Here is a 9,220-nt window from a genome sequence, read left to right as displayed (position 1 = left end):
TGTGTTGTTTTAATGCCTATTGCATAGGATGCTGTAATCTAAGTGAGGTTAACTGCAACCTATCAATAAAGCAAGCTTTCTCTCTGTTATGTAAAAGAGGAATTCAAGCAGTACCCTGATACAGGAAAATCGTCTTTGCCGAAATATGTGTCATTTAACTGCAAAATGTGGTAAGAACCGTAAAAATCATCCCAGTATATACAATACGCATTTCAAAGAAACATAAATGGTTACAATTCACTTAAACTATTTCCCCCGATAACTTTAAATGCTAGACAAGAAGGATAATAGCAGAATAATGCTTTGGGTTATTTATTTGTTATTTGGCCTTGCCGGGGACATGTGGAAATTCCAGGGCCAGGGATAGAACTCACACCGCAGCAGTGACCTGGGTTCAGTAGGGACAAGGCCGGATCCTGAACCCTCTGAACCACCTGGGAACTCCAGGAATGTGGGTTGGGTTATGACAAGAGATCAGACACTTTGCTAAATGTTTCACCCACAATGTTTTATGCAGTACTTTACAATAGCCCTTTGGGGGTAGACATGTTTATTTTCACCATTGTCCAGATAAGGATATTAGGTATAGCAAAATGAGACAAATCCTAGGTGACCCTGGTGAATCCTGGAATCAGAGCTCAGCAGAGTGTTCTGCAGGTCCCAGAATGCTTTCAGGCACGTGTTCTCATCCGGTCTTTATAACAGGCCTGCAGTGTAGATCCGGCTATTCGATGTCAATGTTCCATTTTACAGGTGGGGAAGCCTGATGTTAGTGCTACAAAGTACCTACTCCAGCTCGGAGGAGAAGGCAGCAGAGCTAACGGTCAAGACTGGAGCCAGGCCTCACCTGCAAGGTCACACGACAGACCACCGCAGCAGAAGCAGCAGGGGTCTTGGCAAGTACACGCAAATCTGTGTAAGTAACTGCTCACTGCATTCTCTGCCCCAGAGCAGATTTGTCCCCTGTCACTTTCAGTAGTAAAGGATGTATGCAGAACTGTTTCTAAAGGAGGACAGCTGATGTGACGATAGATTGAAACATAATGTTTGCAAAAATATTTTTTCTCTTGTCTCTGTAACCGTTCTTTTGCTGTAGTTAGACTGATGTGATGAAAAACAACCCTATACAAAGCTTCTGTAAGAAATCTCTTTTCCAGCCACTTTTAAACTTGTTTCTTAGCAGCTATGGTTTTACGGCAGGCTTGATGTTTTCAAATTTGAGACGGACCTTCACATCCCAGCAATTTTTGTGGGTGGAGCATATGCAAGATAGATTGAATGCTGGGTCACCGAAGAATTTACTGAGTAGCTTTTGTAATGGCTATAAGATCATGAATGGAAATGCTTTCCAGTACGATTACCGCCTTGCAATGTGCGTCATATATTCATATGACCAAACAATGCTAATTTTTTTCTTCATGGTAGATTCACGTGGCTCAAATTCAGTGCTGCTTACTGTAAACCCCTTTCCTGTTCATACAATTGCTCTCTTCAGACACATCACCTGAGGTAGCATTCACGGCTCTGTAGTCACTCATGTCGGAGGGAAATGTTATCATAAGCAGCAATTTATCAAAACTGCCACTTTTAAGTTGGCTGTCACCTATTACATAAAGTTCTGGCATGAGGTATCCAAAGAACAGTCCAGAAACCATAGCATCTAGATGCATGGCATTGAAATACTCAAAATAATTGAAAAGGCATCTGCGTGCAGCACTCGTTCTTTCCCAGGTGCTACAAAACCAAAAGTTCCATATAGCTGAGCAGGAAAACCTGAAGTGAATTCTATGTTTTATCCACTACTTCTTATTCCATCCTTTCTGAAGCAAATGTTGCGTGATGCAAAATAAAACAGAACAAAATCAAATAATAAAATAGGGAGTTCCCAGGTGGCTCAGGGGGGTAAGAATGCAGCATTGTCACTTGCTGTGAGGCTCGAGTTTGAGCCCTGGTCTGAGAATTTCCTCATGCCACAGGCGTGGCCAAAATATATACCTACCTACATACCTACAGAAAATGGCATATTTGATACCACTTTGCAATCGGGTCATTTCCGAATCTAATGAGGGGCATGAATGATGAGGTCTCATGATCTATGTACAAATTGAGTATTTTAGGAAAGGAGGAAAAATACATGGTATGCTGCTCTTCACACTTACTCATAATTTATTTTTGAATCAAAAAGGCAAGGAGAAGCACATGAACTGCAAAAAATCTGGAAGAAGATAGTGGGGGATGTGTCCTGTCTCCCCGCACTAGGAAGGGAACGGTAAGAACAATCAGAAGGAGGCTCCTGAGGACAAGTTCAGGGAAGGGGTCCTTGGAAGGCTGAGGGCAGAATTCACAGCAAGGAGGGACAGACAGGAAATTACTGTGCAACTGGCAATGGCAGGACCTCCCACTGTAGAAGCTGCACTCACCTGAAATGATGGCAACGTTGGCATGATATAGGGAGCAGCCCTCTTTGAAACAAATTATTTAATTAAGTGGAACAGCATGGCACTTCCTGCCCATGCCCACTAATGGCATCTCTTCTATATGTTCCCTCATTACTCAGTTTACATTACGGGGATGGCAATGGCCTACTTAATAGGCTGTATTAAAAGTACCCTTCTCCTCCATTTCTCCAGGAGATGATCATTTCATTCCCAGAGCTAGAACTGGACCACCTAATGAGCAGATATCACATTGACGTGAGCTCAGCAGTGTGACCATGCATCGTGCACGTGTCTGGGGTGCAGTCCTGTGTCTGTGTGAAAACCACAAAGAGGAATGGGCATTGCACCTTTAAAATCTAACTCTCAGGCTTCTGTCTCAGGAGTAGGAGTGTCACTGTTAAAAGTATACCAAAGCTGCTAAAAATCAAAACTCTACGTCTTTCAATCCAAAGCTGTAAGATGCCATGTCTCTTGTGACAGTTTCAGCCCCTTCGCTGTCCTCTGCTTTGGCTTTAGAGACACTCGAGGCGTCCCATTTTCTTCCCAGCTCCAATTATCACCAGCCAGTTACTACAAAATAATTGTCAAATGGTCTCTTAACCCTACGTTGGTTATTCATGGATCTTAGTTCCCTCCTGTTCTCTTCTCAATTACACTGCCCACACCTCATTACTTTCAGAGATCTTCTCCCACTGAGATCCACCGAGAGCCATGGGGACCCCTTGGTTTTCCTCCTCTAAGTATTTCACTGCTCCTCTTCTAAGCTCTTTCTCTGATTACATTTCTTGGCAATGCCAACTTAGGATGGACACACCAGCTTGCTTTCTCTTTGGTTTTGGTTTCTCATGCTCTCACTTACTCAATACCTGCTGCTCTTATTTTTACCCCAATCCCCTGTCCTGGTGTCTATATCCTTCATATGTGATTCTGCCTGTTGTGTCCGAACAAAATTCCCTACGATGTGGTGTATTAAATTCTGCTTCACTCATGTCTTTGCCTGCATTCTCTTTCTTCGCTACAGAGTCTTTCATCCTCACCTCCGTTTATGTGAACATCATTTTCTCGTTGACGAAAACACTCTGTTCATGGTGGTTGTCATAGGAGCATCCAGGAGTTTTCCCCTTATTTCTATAAAGACCACATCTTTCATCCAGTTTCAGGGGCAGTTACTTCCTCCTATGCCTCTCTGGGTATTCCCAGACAACTTTCTCTGCGCTGTCAATGTCTTCTTTCTGTTTCATTCTCCAAGCAATGCTTCCTCCCACGATAAGCATATGTCATTGACATGCAGAGCAGAGGTCGTAGATTAAAGTGCCACTTTCACTGGGGTCTTAAATTGATCGAATCACGTTTGTCCCCAGGAATTTTTAAAAAGCACGATGCATAATTTATTTTGTTGTTTTTGTTGGTGACAGGGAGACAGCTGCTGAAGCTGATGTTGAATCTGTGTGAGAAAGTTTTAGTACGTTGCTCTCTGAAAAAGTTGAGCTCTGAAAGAGATGAGGATTGAAGGGGGAAAAAAATGTCTCAAATTATGTTTGCGAAACTTCAAAATCCTAAGGTTGGTTGATACGATGCATGCTTGTGTATATTTGCTGTGGGTAATATGACTATGTCGAATTTTGTAATAATATCTATTATTTAAAATAATTTGCAAAAATCTTCTGAGGCTTCTGATATCATGGTATGCTTTGGCAGAGGGAGCATGCATGGTTCTGGGGGGAGAACTCGCTCGTCCTCTGCAAACTCTCCACTTTTCTGCCAATATTTAATATCCTATCTTCCGTCTTGTTTATTTTGTTTGTGGTACATTATCCTTTTGGCAATGTGCCTTTGAAACAGACTTCATTGATACAAAAATGTGTCTGATCTGGCCAGCAGGAAAAGATAGATGTATAATTCCTCCTAACAATGATTCCAGGGGGAATTTGGTGAAGGGCCTGGTTAAGATAATGAGATAGTCTTAACTCCAAAACTGATGAATATTCAATAGTCTTTGCAGTTTCCCTCTCAAATTGTTTAAAAATTAGTAATGATTTCTTTTTAAAAAGGACTATGCTCACTCATGCAATGATTGATACCAAGAACCCAAATAGCGCTCAGTTGAAATGGGATTCACCGTAAGCTCATTTGGTCTGAAGAGACCATAATTCTCATATAGGAAATCTCATCTCTGGTAATGGGTGGAATTATCTTAGGAGTGTACCTAATACAGTGGAATGCTCTTGATGGGCCCTCCACAAAATTTCATTAAGGAGGATCATTTAGAGTGGTCTTTTAAAATGGGGGGCATGGGGAAATATTGCTAGCATCTAAGGTTTTATGTACCTGAACAAAATGGTTTCAAATAGCAGAAGGAGCATATCTTAATTGCTTATATAAAATAGCCAAATTGGTAACTGGCACCTGCCTGTATAATTACCATATGGAAACACGTGGTGTCAACTACGGCAGACAGACTTAACTAGTCAAAGGTTCAGAAATACTGGATCAACTCAGCTATGCCACAATCTAAATCTTCACTCAAAATTGGTTTTTCAAACAGTGTAAAAATCTCTTTGTTGTGTAAAATTTCCGAATAAGTAAATAACAAAACAAACATACCTCAAAAGTCTGGGGACTGAATTGTAGGCTAAAAACGGTCTATGCTGAGTTTGGTTTCCAATTTTGGGAATAATCTACAGAAAAGTAATCTAAGTAAAGGAAAATCGTAGATTGGACTGAGTAATCAGGAATATAATACACTTATAGCTCTATCTTTAAAATCCTCACCTATATCTAACCTTCCATCTGCATCTATGTTTTTATATCTCTATACATTGGCTAAACCTATATATGTCTCCATAAATAAGCAGACATTAGCCAAAGAACATTGATATTTGAGATTTGCAATGCTTTATAAGACTTGGGTTGTTGTGACATTCCAACTATCATTTGGGGGAAGGAGGATTACCAGAGTTAAAATTCCAGGATATTTCAAGTAGCTAAGAGGCTGTCATGTAAGCTGTTGATTCCACATGTGGTAGGTAGAAATAGAAAACTAACTCTGGATTAAGAATTTACTTAAGTACACACACACACACACACACACACACATGCACAGAACACACACATAGTTTTCTCATTAATGTCCAAATGAAAGCCATGTGGAGTTCCCATCATGGCTCAGTGATAACAAACCCAACTAGTGTCCTTGAGGATGCGGGTTTGATCCCTGGCCCCACTCAGTGGGTTAAGGATCTGGCATTACTGTGAGCTGTAGTGTAGTCTGCAGACCTAACTTGGATCCCTCGTTGCTGTTGTCCTGGTGTAGGCTGGCAGCTACAGCTCCAATTTGACCCCTAGACTGGGAACTTCCATATGACAAAGGCGCAGCCCTAAAAAGACAAAAAAAGAAGGTCCTTCATGTCAAAAATTTTAATTTTCTTTCCAAATTATCCCTGGAACTTAATTTACTAGATGCCCTACACCAATTTCTGTGAGAAATAAACGTTTCTTCCCTGTCTTGTGTAATGCAAGAAACTGCCAGATATAAGCACATAAGGCAAAACGTATGAGAAACAATTGAGAGGTCATGGTTGAAATAAACTTGAGATCCCCTAAACACAGGGATTCTATCGCTTATATTCTTTCTAAGAGTTCTTTAGCGTGGTTTCAATCACCATATCCAGTTCACAGTTGAAAGAGAACACAAGAACAAAGCTCCAAACATCACCTTCTTAAATTTTGATTATCAGCCAGTATTAGCAAGCATTCATTCCTTCCCATGATTGAATGGGACACCAAATGACAAAATCAAGAAATCCCATCAGTATGGGATTCCCTGGTTTCCTCTACTTGAGTGGTTCCTTTCCAATATTAGGGAAGTGTTTGGCTATAATCCCCTCAAATATTTTCTCAGGCTCTTTCTCTCTCTCTTCTCCTGGGACCTTTATGATGCAAATGTTGGAATAATAGACTATGTGGGGAAACAATCTGAAAAAGAATGGATATATGTGTATAACTGATTCACTTTGCTGTACACTTGAAACTAACAAAACATTGTAAACCAACTATACTCTGTTAAAATATTTTTTAAAAAGAAAGAAAGAAAAGAAATCTTGGAATTCCTTTCATGGCTCAGCAATAACGAACCTGACTAGCATTTATGAGGATTCAGATTCAATCCCTGGCCTCGCTCAGTGGGTTAAGGATACAACGTTGCCCTGAGCTGTGGTATAGGTTGCAGACATGGCTCAGATCCTGCATTGCTGTGGCTGTGGTGTAGGCTGGCAGCTGTGAGAAATACAAGAACATAAAACATATCAATATATCAATCAAATATATAAAATAAATAATATTTTGGATATATTAGATTAAATAAAACATATTAATAAAGCTGATTTCACCTGTTTTCTTGTTTTAGGCAACTAGTAGAAATCAAAAATTATATAGATGGAGATTTCTGTTCTGGACATGATGGCATAGATATTTTTCTTCCCATTCTTCCCCACTAAGTATAACTTTAAATCCAGGAAATAATGCAAGAAGCAACCGAGGAGAGTCTGAAGGAAGGAAAGATTAAGAGAAAGATGTTAGTAACATTGGCACTGGAAGGGTATCACAGTGGCAAGTCATCACATAAGTCCATCCAGGAGAAGAAAGTGACTCAGTCTTGATAGTTCTCTGAACTCCAATGCAGACACATAATGCAGCCCAGGTATGTTCATTCTTTCTTATGATCGAATGGGAGACCAGGAGTTCCCATTGTGCCTCAGCAGTAACAAACCCAACTAGTATCCATAAGGATGCAGGTTTGGTCCCTGGCCTGGCTCAGTGGATTAAGGCTCCCACGTTGCCGTGAGCTGTGGAGTAAGTTGTAGATGTAGGTCAGATGCTGCGTTGCTGTGGCTGTGGTGTAGGCCAGCACCTGTAGCTCTGATTCACCCCCTAGCCTGGGCACTTCCGTATGCGGGAGGTGCAGCCCTAAAAAGCAAAAAACAAACAAATGAACAAATAAATAATAAATGGGAGATGAGCTGTTAAAATCAAGAGACCCCATCAACACTGCCCAGGGGTTCACTATGAGCCCTGCTGGCAGTAAAATACCAAAGGAAGGGTTCTTACCCACTAGACCTGAGAATCTCCTCCACCACCAAGAAACACTTGGCAGCCAAAGGGAAAGGCAACAAGCAGCCCAACTTGGGAAGCACACATGAGCCAGATACTCCCTTCTCCCACTTAGAAGCACCTAGTGTCTCACCTGGAGACTCTCTGACATCTCAGGCAGCACCAGTAGCAACCAGTGAGAGAACCCAAGCAGCAACCAACAAAGGGAGCAGATAAGAAGAGTACCACAAAGGCTCTGACAACGAAGTGGTCATTAAAACTACCACCTACAAAGGCAGGCCAAGATCTGAGGGCTGAACATAACAGGGTGACTATCTCTAAAATTAAAGATGCAAGTTGTATTCATAGTCTTCTTACACATCTCAAAGTCCATAATAAAATTAAAAATCACCTGTCGCCCCAAGAGCCAAGAAAATAATATCTGAGAGAAAAGATCATCAACTGATGCCAACACTGAGATGAAGCAGATGTTGGAATTATCTAGGAGGGATTTTAAACAACCATCATAAAAATATTCCAATAATCAGTCTCTTGAAACAAATGAAAACGTAGAAAAGTCTGAGGAATGAAATAGAAAAGGTAGATGTGGAAGCTTATATTGATCTTAGATATGTTTTCCTTTTTAATAAATTCATCCAAATTTATAAAAATCCCTTTCAGTACTGCTTTTGCTATATCCCACAGGTCTTGATATATCAAAATAAAGATTTTCAGACTGTTAAAAACTCCAAGATCCAAGAACCAACATGAGGTAAACTTTAGATTCAAATAGACAAATAGATTGAACCAAAGCATAGAAAATGCTCTGAGTGTGTTAGTTTCCTATGATTGCTATAAAACATTATCAAAAATTGATTAGCTTAAAACAACACAAATTTATTTTCTCACAATTCTGGAAGTCAGAAGTCTCAAATAGGTTTTACTGAACAAAAATCAAAGTGTTAGAAGGACTGCACTCCCAATGGAGGCAGAATAGTAGAATCTATTCTTTGCCTCTTCTGGCTTCTGGTGGCTGCCAGCAATTTTTTTTTTTTGTCTTTTGATCACATAACTCATATTTCTGCATCTGTGGCCACATTGCCTCCCATTCTTCTGTATGTCCAAGTCTTCCTCTGTCTCTCTCTCTTATGAGAACACTTGTGATTGGGTTTTGGGCCCTTTATAATGCAGCATAATCTCCTCCTGTCAGATTTCTTAACTTATTCATATCTACAAAGACCTGTTTTTCTACCACGGCAACATTTTATAGGTTTTAGGGATTAGGTTCTGATATCTTTGGATGACCATAATTCAGCCCATTATATCATTCAAGTAGCAACCATAAGAAAGTTGGAAGAGCTATACTAGGAACAGGAAAAAAAAATAGACTTTAAAAGAAATACATCATTGGAAGTAGAGATTCATTTTATAATAAGAAGGTCAATATATGAGGAAGTTATAATAATTATAAACATATGTGTACCTCACAACACAGCCCTAAATTATATGAAGCAAAATCTGGCAGATTTGAAGGGAGAGTTAGACAGTCAAAAATAATATTTGGAAACTTCAATACCCTTGCTTCCAAGAACTAATGTAACAACTAGGTAAAATATGGAAAAAAAAAAAAAGAGGACTTGAACATTACTATAATGCCACTAGACCAAAGAGATATAAATAGAACTTTTTACCTA

The 9,220-nt window shown here is 40.0% G+C and overlaps 1 long non-coding RNA gene across 2 annotated transcripts in view; it reads right to left on the bottom strand.

The window, feature by feature from the left end:
- Window positions 1-296: 296 nt before the first annotated feature.
- Window positions 297-9,220, bottom strand: part of LOC146404669 (uncharacterized) — a 106,315-nt gene continuing 97,391 nt past the window's right edge. For both annotated transcript variants that reach the window (XR_014839645.1, XR_014839646.1), the window contains 4 exons: window positions 6,827-6,982; window positions 6,635-6,713; window positions 5,043-5,116; window positions 297-3,928 (listed from right to left, as the gene is read on the bottom strand). This is a non-coding gene — a long non-coding RNA (uncharacterized LOC146404669). The remainder of the gene's footprint in view (window positions 3,929-5,042; window positions 5,117-6,634; window positions 6,714-6,826; window positions 6,983-9,220) is intronic.

The sequence above is a fragment of the Sus scrofa genome, chromosome 3 (assembly GCF_054392235.1).
Source record: "Sus scrofa isolate SSC_HxYL_T2T_F1_AM1 chromosome 3, Sscrofa_HxYL_maternal_Yorkshire_Landrace_v2.0, whole genome shotgun sequence".
NCBI lineage: Eukaryota > Metazoa > Chordata > Mammalia > Artiodactyla > Suidae > Sus > Sus scrofa.
Note: the sequence above shows the minus strand (reverse complement) of the source record. Positions and strands in the feature narration are given on the sequence as shown.